Source organism: Psammomys obesus, unplaced genomic scaffold (assembly GCF_907164565.1).
Source record: "Psammomys obesus unplaced genomic scaffold, mPsaObe1.curated_primary_1811, whole genome shotgun sequence".
Lineage (NCBI taxonomy): Eukaryota > Metazoa > Chordata > Mammalia > Rodentia > Muridae > Psammomys > Psammomys obesus.
This window is the reverse complement of record NW_026596101.1, coordinates 548,126-571,904: the sequence shown is the minus strand read 5'-3', so window position 1 is coordinate 571,904 and position 23,779 is coordinate 548,126. Positions and strand designations below refer to the sequence as shown.

Below are 23,779 nucleotides of genomic sequence, written 5' to 3'. Positions count from 1 at the left end.
GTTGGCATTGTGCCTCAGCACTGAGCACCTACTATCTGCCCAATGGTATGGGGAATGTCTGGAAGTAGGGTTTATAGGTGACTTGGTTACAAAGAAGGAAAGGAGGGAGGGAGTCTGGGGTTCTGGAGGAGGTGCTGAGGAGTGCTTCTGTCCTGGAATAGGTAGAATTTCTCTCTTCCCTCTCCTGGGGTGCCTGAAGCACCCTAGAGACTACCACATAGCTGGAAAGCATCTCTTCCATGGCTTGGCAAAAGCACTCAGCTGCCTCCCCATAGAAGAACCCACATGTCAGCCCCCAAGGAGCATCTAGCTCCAACCCAATTCCCAGAACAGTGCTGGCTGGAGGCCAAGAGGAACTAGACAACCAGCATCAGCATGTGCAAAGATCAGCTCAAATCTGAAATCTGCCGTGCATTGGCTATGTGGCCCTGGGCAAGTCACTCTACCTTCCTGAGTCCCGTTTCTTTATCAGTAGTGAGCGAGGAAGATGGACTCTATCTATCTTAGAGTGTATCCTGGGAATGAACTGAGGCAAGGCCTAGAATATTGTCCCTGTTAGTTGTGGCACATACAACCTTCTTTGAGAAATTAGCCACCACCCCCTTTTCTTGGACACAAGTGCCTGCACCTTGTGTGGTGTGACTTGGAGGTATCTTGCCCAGTAGGGACCTGGCATTGCTTGTACAGCTCCCAGGAGCCATCGGTGTCTGCCTGTGACTTTACTGGCAGCTTAGGCTCTGTTCAGGTGGCAGGAAGCTACTTTCCCAACAGCAGCTGGGGCTGGCCTCCATATTCGTGATTGGTCCCTTCCGCTGCTGCTTTGGGCTCTGATGGCAGTTGGAGGACCTCCCACATTGCCTGCTGGTTGTCACTCTCTACAAAAGGCCCAGGCGACACTGGTGAGGGACAGCCCTAAGTTGGCCAGTGAAGGCTTCTCTCTCTCCCCTCTCTCCTTTTCTTCTTTTGTCCCTGGAGCCAAAGCCTCTGCTCCAGCCCTCTCCTCTTGCTTCTGGAGCACTGAGGGTGGCTTCTTTAAATTCCCCAGTCTCTCCATGTCTCTGTCCCTTTCCTATGATCGAGAAGCCTGCTGGCTTCATCCAGAGCTTTCCCATCTGGCACTGGCTGAGGGCTGCCTCTTGGAGCAAGGACATAACAGGGAGATAGTGCTATCCACGAGCTCTTGTGAGTTCTGGACACTGACCTCAGATAACTGACCACTGTCTTTCCCTGTTTTATCATCTGCAAAATGGAGGTGAGGGGCTGGTGAGATGGCTGAGTGCTAAGGGCATTTGTGGCTAAACATGACGAATTAAGTTCAATCCCTGGGAACCACATGGTGGAAGGAAGGAATGGACTCCTGGGGGTGAATCTCATTTTTGTGGAAGGGTACAGAGATTCTCTTGCATGATCTTGCAGCTGGGAGTACTATGGAGAGCTGCTGGACTACTTTGAAGGGCAAAGCTGGATTCTACCTACAATTCAAGATGTGTTTGGTGGGGGGAGAGAGAGAGAACTACAACCAGCCACAGGAATGTCATTTGTAGTCAGCTCCCGTGCAGGGTTCTGTCACTCCTTGCCTGCTCTGCTAAAAATAGCAATTGACAAAGGGCATGGCTACTCCACCTACCTGAGGCAGCTACAGGGGACAGGATTGCATCCCCTTCTACGAAAGCCAGAACTCCTACTTACCTGCTTCACATGGCCCATAGCCTTGGCTGTGGCCATAGCCATGGAGGAGTTGAGGAAGGCTAGGAAGAAGCCTGACCTCCACCCTGGGGCTTATACTATGAATGTGGTGCTGATGAAGCTGACACTCAGCCACTATCTTTGGAGTGCTGGTGACAGCTCAGAATGCATCAGGTGGAGTGAGCTCATGGAGTCCTCAAGACTGGCAGGGAAAAAGAGCTTGCTGCTCATCTGATAGACAGGGATGCTGAGCCACCTGTATAGACAGGGTGTCCCCTCCTAGCCTATTTTTGGCTCCATGTAGAGCTCACTGGACAGGACTTGCTTTGTGATGTGGCAGTTGAGTGGGGACAGAGGAGGCAGGTCACTATCACGGCTGGCCTATGGCTCAGCGACAGAGTGCTGGTAAAATGCCCAGGGCTCCAGGCTCTGTCTCCAGCTTTCTTCTGCTGATTGGCAGCATCAAAAACCAAGACCAAACCCACTAACTAAACAAAGCCCCGAAGTAGATGATGATGTCATGGTGCTATGCTCACTGAAAGAGGGGAAGGCATGACCAGCAGCAAGCAAAGAAAAAAGGTATGTGGGCCTGGAGTGGACTCACAGAGGGCAGAGTGAGCTCATGCAATCCTCAAGCCTGGCAGGGGGAAAAAAAAGCTTGCTGCTCATCTGATAGACAGGGATGCTGAGCCTAGAGAAGGTACCATTTCACAGTAGAACCCCAAAACACCAGCAGTGAGTCTAGCAGCCTACAGGTTATTAATCTTGCTGCAGTTCATGCCCACAATTGTTTGGTTACCAGGGTGCCAGTACTGGATGATGGCAGGCCACTTAGAGCAGCGGTTCTCGACCTTCCTAATGCCAAGCCCCTTTAACACAGTTCCTCATGTTCCTTTAACACAGTTCGTCATGTTGTGGTGACTCCCAGCCATAAGATGGTTTCCATTGCTGCTTCCTAACTGTAATTTTGCTACTGTTGTGAATCATAATGCAAATATCTGACAGGCAGGATACATGACCCCTGTGAAAGGGCAGAAGCCTGTGGGAGGTTCTTTAGGGCGTGCCCTTGGAGGGGGTGTGCCCTTCCCTACTTCCTTTGCTTGGCTGGCAGTTAAGTGAAGGTTTTGCTTAGCTATCACAAGCTCTCACTCTGAGAGATGTGCCATCATCTCACCACAGGCCAAAGCAAATGGCCCCTCCATTACGGGTTGAAACCTCCAAAAGCCATGAGCCCTCACATTTTTGTTGTGGCATAAAGTGATTGATTGTATGAAGCCTTTCTGCTATAGTGACAGAAATCTGACTAACAAAGCGTGTGATTTGACATTTGTCTTTGAAATAATTCCCTTATCAAAACTAAGTGTGGCTGGCCTTCTGTATCCTTGGATCCCCACACCTCAGATTCAACCAAATGTGACTGGAAATAGCTTAAGAAATGCACCTGTGCTGGGAATTACTTACATGCCAGATGGATGTCTTGGGTGTTATAAGTCATAATAGAATCCCCTGAAGCATGTGGGGAAGGTGTGCGTAGGTTCCATGAGGCTGCTAGCACCGCACACTTTTCACTGCGGCTTCAGAAGCTTTGGGGGTGAGCTCACCCCTCTCAGATCCTTGGGGGATGACTGTCTTATTGTAAATTTTGCTCACCCACTTTGGTACAGTAAACGTGCTGTTATTAAAACAGGACAGGCACACTGTTTGTGGATGGGGTGGCATCCGGTCTATCCCTTGGGAACCTCGGCTGAGACGTTGGAAGGTGGGATTCCTGGAGCTGATCTAGGCTGTGGAGAGATTTTTCAGAGGCCAGAAGGGACAGGAGGCTCTCCTAAGGGCAATCTGTGCAAAGGGGATGACTCTGGGCATGAGGGCATTGTGGGGTCATCCTGGCACAGTCCTCCTCCGCAGCCTCAGGTCTTGGCTACCTCAGCACCCAGTGAGAGAAGCTCCCTTATAAGCCTCTTCTAACCGAGTACCAACACAGCGTCCTGACCTCAATGACTAACACACATTCTTGGCCTAGTTAGAAAGCCCCTCGCCTCTCATATTTATAGCACCTCCCCATACCACTTGCGCCTCAGAGGGAGGCCCAGCCCTGCTTAGGAACCTCTCAGGCAGGGTCTTGCTGTGTAGCTCAGGCTAACATTGAATTCACACCCCTCCTGCTACATCCTTCCAAATGCAGGGATCATGGTGTGCGCCGTCACACCCAGCCGAGGACCTCTTGCCAATTGTGCCTCCCTGCCCTGAGCCGCTTATTCCTGAAGATGTTGTTAGACCCTCCTCTTTAGGGACAGAAGTGGAGCAGGAATGTCACTGCGTGTCCTGGATTAGCAGCACCCTCATCCTCAAATCACAATGGTCGAGGTTGGAGACCACCAAGTGTGCACAGGGCCTGGTTCTAAGAACTTGGCCCATGTAAGCTCATCTGTTTCTTGTAATGACCCATTAGGTAAAGGAGGAAATTAAAGCACAGAAAGGTTAAGCAGCTTGCCTGAGGTCACACAGTACCTAATTTTCTGGGTTCTGGGCTGAAATTGGCACATAGACTAGCTCCTCAGCCTAGTGGACTTTCTCGTATTCATTTCCTGCCTTTAGGAACTCTTACCAGGGATGGGATGGGATGGGAATAGAAGATGGTGGCTACTCATAGTCCTAGCATGATTGACATAGGAGCTCTCATTTTCAGACGAACTTCTGAAAGGAGCTGGCATCCTATCCTCAAAGAAGAGGGTCTAACTCCTGATGCCTAGTTTCCAGTCATGTGGCTGATATGGGGGCAGAGCAGGGACAGGGTGTGAGTCACAGCCAGGACACATAGCGCAGGTACCTTCTTTACAAAGGGGACATAGAGGCCCAGGAAAGGGCATTACTGAGTGTGTGTAGGTGAGTGACAGTGGGTGGGGCCACAGTGGTAGGAGGGACTTAGTCCTATGTTCCACCTAAGCACTGCCAAACTCTGCCAAACTCTCATACTAAATAATTCTTTTTTAAAGAAAACTTCTTTTAGATTTATTTAGTGTGTACAAGCGTTTGCATGCAGTGTCTGTGGAGGCCAGAAGAGGGCGTCAGATCCCCTGAAAAAAATCTAGTTACAAATGGTTGTGGGTGCTGCTATTATGAGTGCTAAGAATTGAACCTGGGTCCTCTGGAAGAGCAGCCAGTGCTCTTAACCACTGAGCCATCTCTCCACACTCATTCCCACATAACTTTTCAAGCACTGGTTTGAGGACTTTAAGCCACCTGTCCCATGATGACTTCTAGTTCCAAAGGACGGCAAGAGGGATACCGTCCTACTATTGCGGTTTTTTTCTGTGGAAGTCTGTACCAGGAAAGGTACGGTTGTTGGTTCATTCAGCAACTGTAGGCTGGCTCCTCACCTGTCTCTGCCAGCCTTCAGAGCCTCTTTGTAAATTGGGTCCCTGGCCTGGAGCATTGTGCTTGAGCATAAAACGGCTGGTACTGTGCGGGGGTCTATGTGCATCCTATGCCAGCAGAGGTTGGGGCATCCTACCTGGCATTTGTCACCCACTTCTATCTGTATATATGCCTTGTCTACACAGATCCAGCCCTAGCCCCATGTTTGGGACTCACATATCCACTGGTGCCCTGACATGGTGTTACAAAAGCAATTTGAACACTGTCTTGTCTTCCTGTTCTTTTTAACTAAACCCTGGGAGTTAAATCCTAACCTCAATCTCAGAGGAAGCTACAGGGCAGCCACTTTTGGCATCCCGGAATGAAGCAGAGAGGTGTCAGGCTGCAGGCTGTGTGTCCTTAACCAGGAAATTGATGGGCGACCCTGATTTAATTAGCTTTTCCTTGCGATGATTTGGAGAAGGCTGTAATTAGCTTGGGGGCCCAGAGGGAGAGGCCTGGGTGGTGGAGCCAAGGAGGAGCAGGTGGCAAAGAAGGGTGTGAGCTGGATTCAAGATCAGGCCCCTGTTTTTCCAGGCAATGCAGGCCAAAGAACCTGGCTTCTCTGGGGAAATGAGGCCCCTGCAGGTGGACCTGGCTAGGGAAGCTGTGGGCTCTTGGCTGGCCTTTGTGGTTTTGTTTTTATTGTTGTTTGGTTTTGGTTAGCATTGTATCAAGTCACAAAGGTCTGTGGCCTCCCCAGGTCACAAAGCCTGGGAGCCTGGAGAATGGCATTTAGGCTATGCCATGGTAGATAAACTTTTGGAGGCCCTTGTAGATGCCTGAGAACATTCTCATGACACCAAGCCAATAAAAAGGGGACTCAATTTCCAGTTTGTAGGAGGAACCTCTCAGAGCAAGCTCTCAGAGCATGTTGGATTAGTAGACATTAGCTAGATACTAGCTGAGGGTTTGCCCAAGACCCTAGCCTGTGTGAGCCCCCAAGCAAGGCAGAGGCCAGGTGGGTGGAACTGCAGCTTGAAGATGGCTTGTTTCTGTTCCTGGGGAGGGCTGGTTCACACAATGTGGCAAGTGAGACCCTAATGGCTCCACTTTGGTCACAGGAGTGGGGTCCCAGAGTAAACTTTAGTGCCAGGACTGTCCGAAAAGAGAACATTTGTCACTCTGTCTCTCTCAGCAGCCTCATGGGAAGCAGTGTTGTTCTGCCCATTCATAGAAGAAAAAAACCAAACCAAACCAAAACAACAACAACAAAAACTGAAGGTCAGAGGGGAGGAGTCATACCCAAGACACCAGCTAGGGCAGGCTGGCTGGATTTGAACCCAGATGCTGTGGTAGCAGACTCCCTGTTTTTCCACACTTCTCTGGGGGCAAAAGATGAAGAGGACTAGGGTGCAGACAGAACGGGGAATGTGGAGGCTTAATTCATCTTGGTGGATGTAGGCTGTGTGGCCGCTGTGAGCCTGGGGCCCCCTAGATGCAGAGGCCTTGCTTGCCTGCCCCCAGCCATGTATGTTCCAGGCATGGACCTTCTGTGGGCCTCCCCAACCGGTTCTCTCTTCCTGGTTCTTCAGCTGAGCTGCTCCCCAGGGTCCCTAACTAGGCTTCTGCCTTGCACCTGCCTGACTCCAGAGCTATAGGCCCAGTGTTGAACCTGGTCTTGTTCTTACGCTATGTACACCCAGGCTTCATTTCTTAACTGCATATCCCTCTCATCATAATAACCATCTCTGAGAGGCTCACAGGGGTTATGCGGTTGGCTCAAGGTCACACAGCTAAGACATAAAAGACCCAGAATTTATCCTGCATCTTTTAAATCTCCAGCCTGAGTTCCTCTCTGAGATCCTGCCACTCTTGACTGCTGTGTCTACAAATGTCCCTTTTGTCTCATGGTCATCGTGCTGCAAGGCCCCGGCTTTATGGTGGCCCCTGCTGAAGCGAGCACTGCACTTTTGGCTTTAGGGAGGAGATCATTCTGGAGACTATCCAAGAAAAAGATGTGGAATACTTTGGTTCTGCAGCTCTTGCTTGCAAAACACAGTGAACCCCAAACAGAAGTGAGCCTGAGAAGTGGGCCCACTGGGTCAAGTCACAGCCCAAAAGCACCATATATATAGCATCCTGGGTGGGCTTCCTTCCACAGAGAGATCAATGTCAGAATCATATCTGGGGTACCCTCAAATGTGTTCACCCGATCCCTTCTAGACCTTCTGTCTCTTCATCCGCAAAGATGCTGCTACTGGCTTTGCTCTGAGTATGAGGACGATGTAGAAAGGTCTAAAATGGGACCTGAAACAATGAGAGGTGTTTCCCAGATAGAGGACGAACCCAAGTTTTCAAAGGGAAGATGACAAACACGCATGAAGGGAAGGGTAGAAAGGGAAGCATGGAAGGGCTGGTACAATGGCAGCTGCTGGTGAGTTCACTCACACAGGGTGAGTTCCATCACCTTGTTCCCTGCCTATGCTGCGTTATATTATCCTCATCCCAAGTCAAGGACTTTTTTCAGTGCCCATTTCACAGTTGAGAAAATGGAAGTACCAACAGGTTAAATGGCAACCAAGTTGAAGGAAAAAAAAATCAACTGGAGGGTGCTTAGGACCCACCTGTCAATAAACTAGCTCCCTAACTTCTGCCTCTCCTTCCTGTCTCCTTAGCCAAACTTAACAGTTCCTCTCTGGCAGGCTACCTTGGCCAGCATTGACTGTAGCATATGGTGAGGTCCAGGGACCCCTGGAATTCTGGTTACCAATCTGCCACACCAGGGCTGGGGCTCTGCCATCTCTGATGGGATCCTAGAAATGGTGGCTGCCCTTCCTTTCCATCTAGCACCCTGTACCTGTTGCACCTGTCACTGAGGGAAGGGACACCATACTTCAAAACTCTGGGCCAAGGGGAAAATTCCACTGTACCTTCTCTTTCTTGACTGGGTGGTTTGTTTATGGGGAGGCTTGTGTGACCTAGGATGGGCAGAGGGGGTGAGGACACTTCCGGCTGGCTCCACTGAGCTGACACACACAGGGAGGTGTGTCCTTTCTCTCCGAGCCTCAGTTTCCTTTTTCTCTCTGCCACAGCAAAAAGATGAAAGAAAGCAAGTTGGCAGGGCCAGGCTGGAGTAGAAACCACAAATGGCCCATTTGCAAGAGCAGCTTAAAATACATTTGTTTGTTTTGCTTGGAGCTTAAAATAAAATTGAATTAAATGCCAATGTTGAAAAATTGGAGGACCGTGCCTAGGAATTCAGAATGCTGGCTTCTCCCAGGCTGCCGATGCTGTCCACCCTGGAAGCTGTCTGGAGGCAGGAGGAGGCCACAGGGATGGACATCTGGTCTCCCCGGCCCCCTCCAGCCTTGCTTCTGGCAGGGCAGCTACCTGGCCATGAGATGTGGGGAGATGATACTTCCTGGACCTGTCTCTCCTGATCGTGGGCACCCCTTCCCATGTGCACAACACTCACCCCAACAACGGCTTGTTCTAGAAGCAGCCGTTGGCACACCAGGCACTGTGCACCTACGAACCCACCATGGTATTCCTGGACCTTTGTGAAGTGAGCCTCCTGGGTACCACATGGGGTTTATAGATGGGAACACTGAGGTGCAGACAGGCTAACTCCCTTCCCGAGGGCACATGATCAATAAGTAGGAAGATCGAGAAGTAGACGCAGGTAACCTGCCTCCTTCAAATATGTGTCACACCAAAGAACAGCAGTCCCCTTTCCTGGGGTGGGTTCTCCCATGGCTCCGCCCAAGTTTTTACCTCTCTGTAGCATGCCATCATCACCCTTCCCCTTCTCTCCTTCCTTCCTTGGCTGTGTTACTTCCCTCCCTCACACACCTACCAACTCTGCTGACTTCTTAGCAACCAAGGAAGGTGCGGGTACTACTCTGCCACATACACCTGAAGGTGAGGAAACTGAGGCACAGAGAGGTTTGAGGTGAACTGGGTGACCCTGGATGTCCAGCTCTGGAGACTGTGCTCTTGGCAGCCTGGAGTACCTGTGTGCCCTCAGCCAGCCAGCTGGCATCCTCTCTCATCCACCCACCCATCCAACACTCAAGTTTGTCTCTGACTGGCCGCTCTGCACTGGGCATGGTGACATAGAGACACCTCTAGTGGCTCCTGGCTGGAGTGAAAGATGACACAGTCCTCCAGAACACACTTTGTGGGTCTGGGGTCAGTGAGAGAGTTGGTTTCCAAACCACTGCTCTGGGGGCCCAGGAGGCTGAGGGAAGCTGGGCTGCCTCAACATTTGCTTCAGGCACGTGTGGCTCAGGAGACCCCCTGCCCCATTCTTCTCTCCACAACCACAGCAAGGGCCAGCCTTTTGGCCCAAAGTCCTGAGCAAGGGCTCCCTCTGCCTGTGCCTTAGTTTCCCTCTCTGTAAAAAAAAAAAAAAAAAAAAAAGAGGGGTGCTATATCAGCAGAAGATGCGAACTGGCAGCCCCAATGCCTCATTCAGACTTGGGCATATTTACTTATTGGGAGAATGTGTTTATATGGGGGGATGTGTCTATGTGTGGAATGTGTGTGTGGAATGTGCATGGAGTTGTGCTCGTTGTGCTCGTAGAGGCCGGGAGAGGGTGTTAAATTCCCTGGAGCTGGATTTAGAGAGCCATGGGCGCTGTCAGGTGGGTTCTGGGAACTGAACCCGGGTCCTCTGGAAGAGCAGCAAGTGCTCTTAACCACTGAGCCGTCTCGCCAGCCCCTGCAGGGCATCTCTCTACACACGCCTTTGTTGTTATCGTAGAACAGTGTTGCATTTGCCCACATGCCGTGAAGATGATATGGAGGTGCTACACCCCACCCCCACTTCCCCTCGCTGTCTCTCAGTAGCGAGGCAAACATCTCACAGGGAACCGGAGTCTGTAAGCTAATATCCACGAGACTCCGCCCTCCATCTAAATTGCTCTCTTTCACTAATGCCCAGCTCTGCTCCTGGGCTCTCCACCGCACTATATTTAGTCTCCTCAGCTTCTTAGGCTCCTCAGAGATGTGACAGTTGCATAGGAAATTTAAAAATTAAATGAAGATATTTCAGAGGGGAAGCGCCAGCTACCAGAAACAGGCTGGCTCCCGTGCTGGTTTCACAGACAGTAACCAAATACTGGTCAGAGGTTGGCATGTTTACTCGCTGAAAACATATATTCCTGTGAGGCCTCTGAGAAGCTTAGTGACTGGGCCATCTCCAGTTTGCTGCCATGCCCAGAACTCCCTACTGCCTCCTCCCAGCCTCCTGCATCATCTGGTATCACTAGCCTGGCACCTGTAGTCTCCCCACTTCAGACAGACAGGCTTTCTCTAGTTATTCATCTGTGAAATGGACATCATGGTACCTTCTACCAGATCGGCCGAGGTTGAAGCGAACCGAAAGATGCACAGTAGGTTCTTAAGAGGGTGCCGGGGGCATTCAAGCCCAGGAACCATTCTCTTGTTGCTGGAGTTATCAGCAGGTGTGCTAAGCCCCCTCTCCTTAAAGCAAACCCAGTTCTCCTTCCTTGCCTCCTCTGCCTGCTCTGTCCCTCGTCCCTGTCTGCCAGGTAAGACCAGTGTGGGAGAGACGCAGACAGGCTTGCTAAGGTAGATCCTACCTATCTATGAAGCAAAATCCTCAAGGGAGGTACCAGACCTGGTGTCAAACCCAGGGATATGTTGGTAGAATTCGGGGCTCAAGCTGTTCTTTGAGATACAAGATGCCCTGTGGTACCCAGAGAGCTATAACAATTTCTCAGGGACCTTGCTTGGCTGGGAGTCCTTGGGGGAGAGGGCTGCAGAGTTCTTGGGTGCCATGGATGCCATGGGGACAAGGCAACCCCCCAAACCTAGGCTCTGCAGTTTTAGCCTCTTGGGGGAATGCCATCTTCCTCTGCATGGCATCCTTAGACTGGGACCCAGAAACAAGGAGGTCACGAGGGATGTTTCCAAGGATTTACTAAACCCCTTACAATGATTATACCAAGTGTTTTAGCAGGATGAAAAGCCACCTGAAGCAGGCAGGCAGAGGGGGTACAAGACCATCAAGTGCTAAAAGAGGAACAGGACCTGGAGCAGGGCTGTGTCCTGTCTGCTCTCTGGTTATATGACCCCTGCCTCTCTCTCTTAGTCTCCCTTTCCCAGTAACAACCACAGGGGCCAGCAGTGACAGGAGTGAAGGCCGTGGTGGCAAAAGCAGCAGAAGCAACCCTTCGTGCGCATGCCCACCTCACGCTTCTAAGCAACCCCAAGACAGTCCCATCCCAGATCCCATTCCACAAGTGAGACAGATAGTTTTGGAGGCTGGGAACTAATCCAAGAGATGTTAGCTAGAAGATTGAAACTCCACCGTGCCTGATTTGGGGAGTCGGACCATGCCCTAGGCCTCATCTGCAGCCCCCCAGGAAGGCCCAGGAAGCCTTACAGGTGTCGGAACGGCTTCCACTGTGTCCGAACTGCCCCTGTGGCTGAGGCCACCTGTGCAGTGGGAACACACCTGCTGGAAAACACCTGTGCTGAGGGGACACACCTGTTGTATTATTTGAGTCTCACATGTCAGGCCACTTCTTTACCCATTGTCATGCCTCCCTCTCTCCAGTTTACAGGGCTGGAAACAGAGACACAGAGGCCTGAAACAAGTGGCATAAGTGACTCAAGAGTGTCAGCATGGGAGGCGGCCTGGCTCCCTGCCAATTCTCACATACTTTAGCAGCCTTCTGGAGGGCCAGCTGTGGGAAGTCAGGGTCTGTCTCTGGGTCCCTTCTTAGCATCTATTGAGCTTACCCATCCCTCCGGCCCCACTCTGGTTCAAGGCTCCAACTTCCCAGTTGTCTCCCCAAACACAGCATTTCCACTCGGCCAACGTTGTTCTCCAGAGACCTAGGCTCTCTGGCGTACTGGGCAGCCCATGAACCCAGCCTCTCATACCTGATCTGAAGATGATGAGGAATCTTGCTTGGGGTTCCTTCTGAGCTCCAGGCCTCCCAACACAAACTCCCACTCTGACCCCTTGGTTATCAGTGCCGGCAATCCAGTTGTCTATAGCCTGTGGCTATACTCTGTGAGGAAGCCCCCAGCAGGTGAAGCAGGCAGTGCCCCTGGTACCTAGCTCTTCTCTTTCTGGTCTAGGGACTGGCAAGGAGGGGGAAGCCAGGCTGGCAAGGGGCCGGAAGCATGGCTGGGCACCAGAGGTTAGGGACTGGATTCTTCCACTCCTTGACAAAACAGGGGACTGCCAAAAGCACTGTGGGTGTCAGACATGGCTGGGCTTCCTCCATGGTCCCCTGATCCTATCAGCAACAGCCTGGCTGAAGGCCAGCTACCTGGAAGTTCCTCTCTTCTGAGGACAGCCTGTACAGCTGGTGAAGAGCCGTGCTGGAACTGGAGGGAGGATGGCCAGGAGGACTACAGCTCCCCTGCCCAGGGAGGCTTTTGGTTGATGGTCATGTGGCTATGAAAGGCTATGAGCAGGCCTGGGTCAAAAAGCCAGAATGCCTCCTCCAGGAAGCCTCTCTGGGCTTAGGGGGAAATAAAGTAACAGAGCATGGCAGCCATCCATCTCTTGGCCCCAGACACTCCTTGCTTGTTCCATGAGAACACACCTGGCCACTCTGGTTTATCAAGAACAAAAAGAAAACATCCATTGTTCCCCAGGGAGCAACTTCATCCAACTTTCCAGCATCCCAAGGAAGTAGCCCCTTTCCACCTGAGTGAGTGCCCAGGTAGCCGGCACCTCCTGCTCTTTATGGATGTCATTTTAAGCATTTTTAGTATCAGGAACTCACCCTTGATGATTTTTTTTTCTCATTTTTTTCCCTCTACTTCCTGGCCCTTAGTTAAAATTATGGTTGACCATACGAACCCTTTCTGGATGAAGGCTGCCCATCTGGGAACTGTGAGCAATGGCATCCCCAGTGGCAATTTGAGTCTCTGCAGTGCTTGGGGGCAGGTGTGACTTGCTCTCCTCTCGCAGTGACCCAACAGAGTGCTTTTAGTACAGGGTGTGGGTGGGGTACATTTCACCCTTTGCCCTGGAAACACCTTATGCAACTATCGCATAATTTAATGCACCCAACAGCCTCTTAATTTTGTAAAATTACATTTATTGACTTGAGAATGTGTGTGTGTGTGTGTGTGTGTGTGTGTGTGTGTGTGTATCTTGAGAGTGTGCGCACGATGGTGTGAGCAGGGAGGTCAGAGGGCAATTTGAAGAAGTTCTTTCTCTCCTTCCACCGCATGTGTTCCAGGGTGTTCTAGTTTGTTTTCTGTGGCTGTGATACACACTGTGACCAAAAGCAACTTGGGAAAGAAAGGGTTAATTCCAGCTTACACCTTACAATAGTCCATCCTGAAGGGGAAGTCAGGGCAAAAGCTCAAAGAGGCAACTCCGAGGTAGGAACTGAACCAGAGGCCATGGAGGAGTGCTGCTTACTGGCTTGTTATTTGTGGCTTGCTCAGCTTGCTTTCTTATACAATGCCAATCCAACTGGCCAAAGGGTGGCACCATCGACAATGGGCCAGGCCCTCCAACACCAACAATTAATCAAGAAAAATACTTGCCTACAGGTCAATCTGATGGAGGCATCCTGTCCTTTGAGATTCCTTCTTCCCAGATGCCCCAGCTGTGTCAAGTCAAGTCGACAAAACTAACCAGCACACAGAGATTGAACTTAGATCCTCAGGCTTGGCAGCAAGCACCTTTGCCTGCTGAGCCATTTTACCGGCCTCCCTCTCCCCCACCCCCCAACAGCCTTTTTGTGGTCCCTTTCCTCAGCAAGCACCTGCTGTGTGACTCAGGACCTGTGGTTACAGGGATGAGTGAGAGCAGGGCGTGTGCTCAGAGGGGTTAGACTCATTCTTCTTGGGTCACACCGCTAGGAGGAAGTAGATGAGACATTCCAAGTCAGACCTCTTTGAGGCTGACCCAGACCCCTCAGCCACTCCATGGCTCCTCGGGGGAGTTCACAGCCCACTGGAAGGGCATTTGCTGCCAAGACTGAGGATCTAAGTTCAATCCCTGTGTGCTGGTTAGGTTTTGTCAGCTTGACACAGTTGGGGCATCTGGGAAGAAAGACTCCCAGTTGAGAAAAAGCCATTAGATTGACTTGTAGACAGGCCCCTGCATGAAATGTCATTTAGTCCCTCTGTAACAGAGGGATGTCTGGAGAGCTGTGGGGTGGAGTGACGGCTTTTTGTCAGGGTGCAAGTGATCTGGGACATGTTCCTGGGAAAGAGGGCACGTGGAACCCAAGCAAGGCTGTCCATCTTCTAGTGGCCCCACAGTGCAGAGAGGAGCATTCATGACGGCCAGAGAGAGGCTCCATGGGGTGACTTAGCCAGGAAGTTTCTGAACTGTGAACTACCTCTGCCCTTGGAAAGAGGTCTTTGCCGTGGTAGTTGACCTTGAGGACACAGAGAAGTGGCCAGTGACCTGGGAAGGGTCTAGCACTGGCCAGACCTATGGAGGAGCACTGGTTTTCTCTCTCACATAGATCTGCCATTTCCATGACTCTCAGCTAGCAGAGGAATGCCAAGCCTGCTTTTGGTTCTACTACTGCTGACGAGCAGTGGCGAGTGAGGGGTGTGAGGGTATAGGGTATGGAAGTGTAAGGTGTGTGTGTATGGGGGGAGAGCCAGAAACCCCAGGATGGCAATATGCAGCCGTGACATCAATACTATCAATTTGCTGGGCCCTAGGATCACCTAAGACAGCACTGCAGGTATGTCTGTGAGGGAGCTTTGACACTGGGGTGGGAAGACCTACTATAAGCATGAGGTGGCAACATGGCATGGGTTCAGGCCCTGCACTGAATGAAAAGAGGAAGGGGGCTGAGCCTCTTTGCATGGTAGATAGAGACCATGGACTTCCTGGAGGCTGCCCCCAGGAGACAGGCATAGCTGGCTGGACCCAGCTATATCATCCTCCTTGTTAGCAGGGAGAAAACTAAGGACTAGAGAGAGGAGAGGGCCTACAGATGTGGAACCCTGCTCAAGGCTCTTCATTGACACCCCTCATTTGGGAGATAGGAACCAGGCCTACTTGGCCACTGAGAAAGTGGGGCTGGTGAAGTGCCAAGATTCGCCAGGACTTTTGGTATTGGATTCGAACTCAGAACCCCGGACTGCTTCTATCTTGGCCCGATGCACCCTGACCAGTTCTCAGGGTCAGTGAGTCCCACGAGTGGCATCAGATGGGGATATTGATAACTTTCAACTGGAGCTCAGGGGGACCACTAGGACTGAGATTGAGATAATGCATTTCACCTCTCCAGACCACTGAGAGGCCAGGAGAGGGCAAAGAGTAAGGAATTAAAAAGAGCACCCACTCCAGCTCAACCGGGCAATGGCTTTGGGCCTCTGTGTAACTCCAGCTTCCTGTGGGCACCCTCAGTGCACACGGATGCAAGGGGTAGGGTGAGTCCTCAGGGCTCTCAGAGCACCCAGAGAGGACTATCCCCTTTGGAAGATCAAGGCAGGAAGTGACTCCCTCACTCCATGAAGACCACTGCTGGGAAGGACCCTGGTGGCATGGCATTCCACCTACATTCCTACCTGTGATTGCCCCACAGATGGAGGTCCTGGCTTATCATGCCATCCTGGTGTCCAGAGGCCAGTTATGCTGGGGAAAAAAGAGCTTCAAATCCTCCTGTTCTTCACAGGAGAATTTGACTAGGGGACCCAGATGCACTCTATGAGGCCAGGAGCCAGCAGGACAAACCCTGGGATTCAAAGGGGAAGCCATTTTGAGAAGAACATTGTCATCTTAGAAAATGATGTAAATGTTCTTTGAAGAGATTCCCAAAGTCATAAGTGAATTCATGGCTACCAGAGATCAACTACATATAGTTACAATGCAATTAGGGATTGGATTGGGTCTTCCTTAACATCTGTCGGTGTCCTTATCCTTGGAATCTATGGATGAGGCCTCATTTGGAAAGATGGTCCTAACAGAGTTAGTGGAGTTAAAATGAGGCCATAAGGTGGCCGTGACCTGATGTGACTTAGCATTCTCAGATGGGATCTTTGGACACAGAGACAGGTGCACAGATGGAAGAGAGGTGATGGCAGGGGGTGAGAAACACATGCCCAAGGAAGGCCAGCGGCAGCTAGAGGGATCTGGGGAGGAGGCTCAGAATGAAGGGGCGCCATGGCCATTGGAGAAAGGGAGGCATGGATGCCTTTTCTCATGCTTCTGATCTCCTCAAAGTGGAGCAATGGATTTGGGTGACTTTATGCCACTCAGTTTGTTGTTCTGTGTCACAGAAATCCTAGAAATCTTATCATAGACAAAACAGCATGGGCAAGAGACAGACATGGCCCCATAGGGAAGGGTCTTGCTAACTCAAGTCCACTAGAAAACCAGAGCTACCAAGCAGGTGCCAAGCTGGGGATCTCATACTTTTTCTCCTGTTTACTCCCTAGCATCCTCAGACCATAGGCTTTTTACTCCCATTCTCAAGAAAATGCAGCCAAGGCAGAGGAGAGGCAATAACTTGTCCTTGGCAGTTCAGGCAGGACCTATACTTGGATGGCAGGGAGGTATGTGTTGGTGGCACAGAGACATCTCAACAAGCTATCATGGCCATGGCTCTTGGCTTCCACACATTGATCCCAGACTCGGGGCGGGGGTATGTGTTGGTACAACCTTTGAGCTCTGTCTGTCCCCTGCGATTTATTTGGACATTTAGGCTGTGTAGCCACGGAGAGGCTCCGGAGGAAACCCGGGCTGTGGGAGATACTCAAGCTGCCTCTGCAGACACACTGTTAGAATCTTTCTGGCATGTTCTCAGGCAAGCCTACTCTGCTTGCAAAGCTCCTTACAGGCCACGGCTCAGCACCAGATTCACCTGGCACGATAGCCAGTGCCCACCCCTGAGGATTCAACGCCCACAGAATTAACCAAGGCTTGAAAGCATTATATTGTTTTATAAGATGGTCATGGTGCTGCATGCCTTTAATTCCAGCACTCAGGAGGAAGAGGTAGGTAGACTTCTATGAGTTCGAGGCAACCCCGGTCTACATGGTTTCAGGTGAGTTAGGGCTACATACTGAGATCCTGTCTTAAAAATTCAATCAATAAGTAATGTATTTATTTATTATTACCATCATTCTTATTACGGTGTATGTGCTCACAAATGTGCCCTAGCCTGAGTGTGTGGAAGTCAGAGGACAACTCTGTAGAGTCAGTTCTTTCTACCACATGGATTCTGGGGATTGAACTAAGGCCATCAGGATTGCATTGCAAGCATTTTACCTGCTGAGTCATCTCGATGGCCCCAGCATTTTTTTTTTTAATTGCACCTCTGCTGTACAGGTACAGGGTTTCCCCTTGTTATTCCTTGAACTACACAAGGTCTATCACATGGTGTCAATGCTGCATTAGGCTTTGAAAGTCAGAGGGAAATGACTTCAGTGTGTGGGAAGATGCAGTCGGGCTACGAGCCAATGCCGCATCATGTTATATTAGGGACTGGAGCATCCGCTGGTCCCTCGTGGATACTGAGGGACAATGTACTGTTGATATTTTAAGGAGAACTGAGTTGTTTCTGTTTTATTTTCAACATAAGCCCAGGCGGGCCTCCTGAATATCAGGGTTAGAGCTGTCGGCCTCCACAGCTGGCTAATATATGCTCGAATCTGGCTTGGACTCCTCATGGTTATCGTGTTATTTTTGAGTTATCACATGCAACCTTGGTTTCTGCCCCTACTTTTCTGCTAATTTTGGGTGTATTGCATTTTAAGAGTAATTCCATTTGATCAGTTTAATATGCTGTTTGGCTGTGAAATTACCTGTCAATTAACTGTTTTATGTGGAAGGAGACTCCTGTGACCTGTAGGGGTTCAGATGATGTTCCTACACAGGCATGGATGGGTCAGCTCTGTCTCTGTCTCTCTCTCTCTTTCTCTTGGCAGGGGTGGAGATTGCGGCTCCCTTATGGGAGGAGGGGACATTGCTTTCCTCAGGTGGCTCTAATCCAGGACTGATGGAGGGCCTGCCTTTGGGAGGACCCTCTGTTCAGGTCCTGAGCAGTGAGGAGGCTCATGGGAGGATGGATCAGCCCTTCTCTGTTCCCCAGCTCCCAGAGATCCTGAGGTCGGGAGCTCTGGAGCCTCCTGGAACACAATTCTGCGGGTTCCAGCCATGCCTGGCCCAGGGCACTGTAAGAACCCTGGCTAGGCTGGCGATGGTTTTGACCCGGACTTAGATGGTGCTAGGCAGACTGCTAGTTCCCAACTCCACTCCAAACCTAGACTCCCTCCGACGGCCAGGGTTTGAATCTGACCTAGGGTATGTGATTTAACACTGTGTTTCAACTTTGTCTTTTGTAAAATGAGGGTCACAGTCCCACCTACCTCACAGGATCACTGTAAATACTGAATGGTCAACCATTTGCAAACGCGGACCATGCCTGGTTGATACTATCCACAGTGAGTTGGGTTCTCCCACAGCAATAATCAAGAAGATGTACCACAGGCTAGCCATGGGCCAATCTAGTGTGGGCATCTTGTTAGTTAAAGTTCCCTCTTCCAAAACAGCTCTAGCCTGGGTCAAGCTGACATAATGGTGGGTAGCCATGTTTAGTGATAGCAAGGTGCTTTTAGTGGCATTGATGTGATCATGATTCCTCCTGCCTATCCGACCCAGCTTGCCACAGTGGCCGGAAAAAAAATTAAGGTCATATAGAATGGTCCCTAAGGTGTGGGATCACCTTGGCTCAGTGTATTTCTGAGGCTGGAAGGCTATGAAAGGGCCCCCTAGCCCCTTCCATGCCCTCCTGGATTCATGACTAGCCCTGGGATTCTGGATCTAGAGCTGACATGGTTTCTTCCAGGCATCCCCTGCTCCTCATGTCCTAGCTACCATTGATGGTCCTCAGCTACCACCAGGTCCCAGACCTCACAGCTCCACTCACTCCACCTAGCCCTTTACAGGAACACCTTTGCCTCACTGTCACAAGATGCCTCCATTGTCCCCACATTACAAACGGAGGAACCAAGACTGGGAGAAGCAGCCTCAGTTGCTGAACCAATGCTGCAAGCCCAGACCTCAGTCCAGGCTCCATATATGCCATAGCCACCTGGCTGGATGGCACTGTCCCCTCTCAACTCTCAGCCCATGTCACAGCAAGCCAGCCTGAGCCCCACCTCTGAGGCTCCATGTCAGTCTGAATGGTAGAAAAGGAGTCAGGGGCAGCTGCCTGTCCTCCCAAGGTGGAGGTGGTGTTGGATCTGCATGGACCACCAACATCAGAAAGGGCAAGAGCAGACCCAGGATTGAGACCAAGTCAGCCAGGTGATGGACACAAAGCTGATCTGTGCTCTCTACCACACCCTGATTTAACGCCAAAGGGATTCTGGGAATTTCCCAAACCTGCCAAGTGCTAAATAACTGACACGTGTCCCCGGCAGGGCGGCAGAGGAAGGCGATTGCTTTCAAACACATTTCATCCCTGTTTACCGGACCCTCCACCAGCACCCTCTACGTACTCAGGTCCACACACGCAACATCTTTCTTCCCACACTTCATTCCCCCTCTCCCCCCCGAAAAGACCCGGCCTTCAACTCACCCCTCCACATCTGGTCACATCAGAGGGATCAGGAGTGGTACAGTAGGACCCATGTCTTGCTGGCTCTGGACAGGGGGAGAAATAGTCATGGTTACAACTGAGTGACCAGTGTTGAGTGGGGATGGAGGTGAATTCTTGAGAAGCAGGTTGCTCCTCCCCCAGTTGACTGGCCCAGGGACACAGGACTCAGGCCATCCACTCCTAAGGCTGCCTTGTGGGCTTTCCCCCTCCCAGGTTCCAAGCTCATCTCAGGGAAGCAAGTGCAGAGTTGGCAGGGATTAAGGGGTGTCTCCCATCTTTGGCTGGCATAGGCTGTGAGGGGGATGTGGTGGAATGGTCACAGTGTATGCTCTGGAGAGAGAGGGGAGAGAGAGAGGGGAGCAAGAGAGAGAGATTTTCCCTGCACAAGGAGCCCAACCTTTTTACTAGTTCCTGTTTCTCCACCCACCCACCCACTCATCCACCTACACAACCATCATCCATCTCTCCATCTATTTGCCAGCTTTTATTCTGAGGTAGTCATCACTTCAGAGTAGGTTGCAAAGAAACACAGAGAGGCCTTGTGCCCCTTCCCCTAGCCACGCGGGAGGTTCACATTTTGTGTAACCACAGCTTATCATCAAAACCAGGCAAGTGAACTTAGACACTCCCTAAACCCATTCTTTCAGCAGCAATGGTGCGTGTGTGCATGCTCTTGTGAGTGAATCCATCTCCTCACCACAGTCAAGACACAAACTGTCCCATACCACAAGGCCTCCTTCAGCTCTGCCTTTATAGTCATCCCATTCCATCCCCCACCTCATCCTGATCTCTGGCTGTAGAATACTGTTCATCAGAGACATGAGAGACATAAAACCAGGTGCCAGGTGAACTTTCTCAAGCTGGCTTTTTTGTTTTCCTTGAGATAATTTTCTGGAGACTGGTCTAGACTTTATTTTATTTGTGACTGTGTGTGTTGTATATGTGTGTGTTGTGTGTCTACAGAGGTCAGAAGAGGATGTCAATCTCTATCATTTCCGTCTTATTTTCTTGAGACAGAGTTTCTCACTGAACCAGAGCTATGCTGGCAGGTCAGCATTCATCCAGTCCCAGGGCTGAGGCTACAGGTGTGCATATGACCATGCTCGTTTTTTAAAATACAGGTACTGGGGATTTGAACGTAAGTACTAGTGCTTGTGCAATAAACACTGAGTCAGCACTCTGCGCTTGCCCTAAGGTCTAGGCTTTACATGGTTCCATGATCAACTATGAACGCAACCATTTACTGATTAAGATTGTCTGTGTTGATCCACATTGGAGAAGTCATTTTGGGTAACACAGCGCTGTGATCACTTGTGAAGGTGTTGTTTTTTGGGGTTGAGCACCAGTTTCCGCTTATTTGTGATGAATGCCCCAAAGTATGGTAGAGCAGATGGTAGAGGCACAGTTTTGAATGCAATCCCTACACCATCCTACAGAGTGGCTGTCCTGTGCTATGTTCTGAGTGGACATCCGAGTGACCTGGTCTTTTGGCATTCTCAACAGGGCCTGCTGGTGTCATCATTTTCCACATCAGCTGTTCTGATGGAGTTTGCTGCCACTAGCTGTGATTTTCATCTGCTGGGCACCTTCTCAGGTGCGCCTTGCTGACTGTATGTCATCTGCAGAGAAGTGTCTCCATGCCTTTTGCTCAGTATCTAATCGGCTTGATCTATTTAAAAAATATTGCATTTATTTTGCATACTGAGTTCCACATGGAGGTCATAGGACAACTTGAAAGAGGCAATTGAATCCTAGAGACCAAAGTCAGGTTCCTCAGGCTTGGCACCTTTCCCTGCTGAGACATCTCATTGACCCTGATTTTTTTTTTTAACTAAGGTATTTTTAAATACCTATCATTTAATATGATAGGTATTAATACTTCATCTTCCTTTTAGTGGATACCATTTCTCTCCCACTTCTTCCAATGTTTTCTAAATTTCATTTTCAGTTTTCAGTAGTTTATTTTCTGCTTAGAGTGCTTAGGGTTCATATTACTCAGGAATTGTTGAGTATCTTGGCTTTTCAGAGGTTTCTGTGTGTGTATGTATGTGTGTGTGTGTGTGTGTGTGTGTGTTTCTCTGTGTGTGTACCAATTTGGGCCCATTTTCAACTATTATTTATTCAAACATAATACTTTTCAGCCCCCTTCTCTTTGTCTTCCTCCAGGAGTCTAGTGACAAGAGCCTTGTTTAAAGTCCCCATCCTAAGGCTCTATTGACATATTTTTCCCCTGCCATTTTCTCTTTGTTATTTAGATCAAGGTAATTTCCATCATCATATGTTCCAGTTTAGTGATTCTTTCTTCAACCCTCTCTCTTCTGCTATCAAGCACATCCACTGAGGGTACGTCTTTTTTTTAATTTTCAGTTCTAAAATTTTCATTTGATTTCTATTCTTTCCTGATTTTTTTTTCAAAGTCTGATTCCAGCTTGATCAGAGCAGTTCTCTGAAGTATGTTTACACTGGTTACTGTGAAATCCGTGTTAGCTGGTTCTGTATCTCTGCCATCTGGGTTGGCATTTATCAATGGCCCTTTTCCACTGAGCCAGACTTCTTCCTGGTGCTTCTGATATGAGCGAATTTTCCTGGAAACCTATCACATCACGAGACTCATTCATACCTTCCATTTCCTCTCCCCTCCTCCAGCAGGTGCAGGAGCATGCCTGCTTGCTAATTTTCTACAGGGACCCACGTTCACCTTTTCAGGTCAGCCTCCACTGGTGGGGTGCTCATTGCTATTGCTGAGGGGAGTAGGGATCCCTCTAGTCCTAGGGTCTGAAGAACTTACAGCCTCCCATGAGCTTTCTTCAGGTGCCATGGGAATGGAAGATGGATCTTGTGTCTTCCCCCTCCCTCACACACCCCATGAAGCTCAAAGTCCTCATCCCTGCCTTATCTGATACCACTCTAAATGTGTGTGTATGTGTGTGTGTGTGTGTGTGTGTGTGTGTGTTGTGTTTCCCTGTAGCCTGGGATGGCCTAAAAAACTATGTAGCAGACGCTAGCCTTGAACTCATGGCAGTCCATCTGCCTCAGCCTCCCCAGTGCTGAGATTACAGGCATGTGCCATCGTATGTCAGCTCATCTTAACACTATTATTAACCAAATCTTGCTTTCAGAAATGTCTACTACCTTCAAGAGCTCTTAGCTTTTCACCTGGCTCAGGAGAGACCTTCCTTTCAGTCAGGAGATAAGGGAAACTGGGAGGCTCTGAGGCATTTTCATTCACAACTGTTGACATGATGCCTGGTGGCTTGGAGAAAACCCACAAAACTGCAGGCTTGGTGATTATTAGAAACCCAGACTGGAATTGTGTTCAGGGTGTCAAGGCGCAGCCCTGCTAGGTCTCTGTAGGGAACATGGGGGTCTGGGCAGTGCCGACCTTACAAATGGAGTGTCTCAAGATGTGAATGCTCCAGTGCTCTTCTGCCCCTGGAGCTGCTGCCTCAGCTGAGCGTGGCTCAGCATGGCTCCTTGTGCCCACTTTCCTCCCCACCACTGTTCTGGGCAGCAGAAGTGCCCACCATTTTTTTTATTACATCACCAACAGTTCCCATGCTAGCATCTGGGTCCTCAAAGTAGTGTTGCTGGGAGTTGGGGTGGGGGAAGGACCTTTAAGAGGTGGGTAGGTCACTGGGGATGCTGACCTCAAAGTAACAAAGAGAGATCTTGTGGGAACTTAGTTGCTCCAGTCGCAGTGAGGGGCTAATGGAGCAAGACAGTCTCTTGTGTCTGTCTTCCTGTCCATGTGTAAGGTGTCCCATCCCTTGTACAATGAGGTCACTCATTAGGAAAGCCCTCCCAGGAGCCCAGTGCTGAGCCTCAAAACTGTGAGCAAGACAAACCCTTCTTTACATCCTTCCAACTCCAACAGAAAGCTGACCCCATGCCCAGGCCATGCAGTTCCCTACTGGCCATGTACAGACCACGTGACTTCAGCCCTACACATTTCTAGGGTTTTGTAAACAAGATCTGCTCCATGTTTCCTCTGTGTGTTTTCCTATGTCCATGTGATGCCAAACATTCATTGTCTATGTGAAAAGACTTAGATTCACCTAGGGACACAGCTCTGGAGTTGTCTGTAGGGTCTTCCTGTGACAGTTTAACAGAAGAAGAAGAAGAAGAAGAAGAAGAAGAAGAAGAAGAAGAAGAAGAAG

General features: G+C 50.2%; 1 protein-coding gene across 4 annotated transcripts in view; it reads right to left on the bottom strand.

Moving 5' to 3' along the window:
• Nucleotides 1-23,779, bottom strand: part of Atp2b2 (ATPase plasma membrane Ca2+ transporting 2) — a 261,718-nt gene that overhangs the window by 157,042 nt on the left and 80,897 nt on the right. For all 4 annotated transcript variants that reach the window (XR_008722662.1, XM_055628526.1, XM_055628523.1 and 1 more), the window contains exon 3: nucleotides 19,602-19,666. The gene's annotated coding sequence lies outside the window, so the exon portion shown is untranslated. The remainder of the gene's footprint in view (nucleotides 1-19,601; nucleotides 19,667-23,779) is intronic.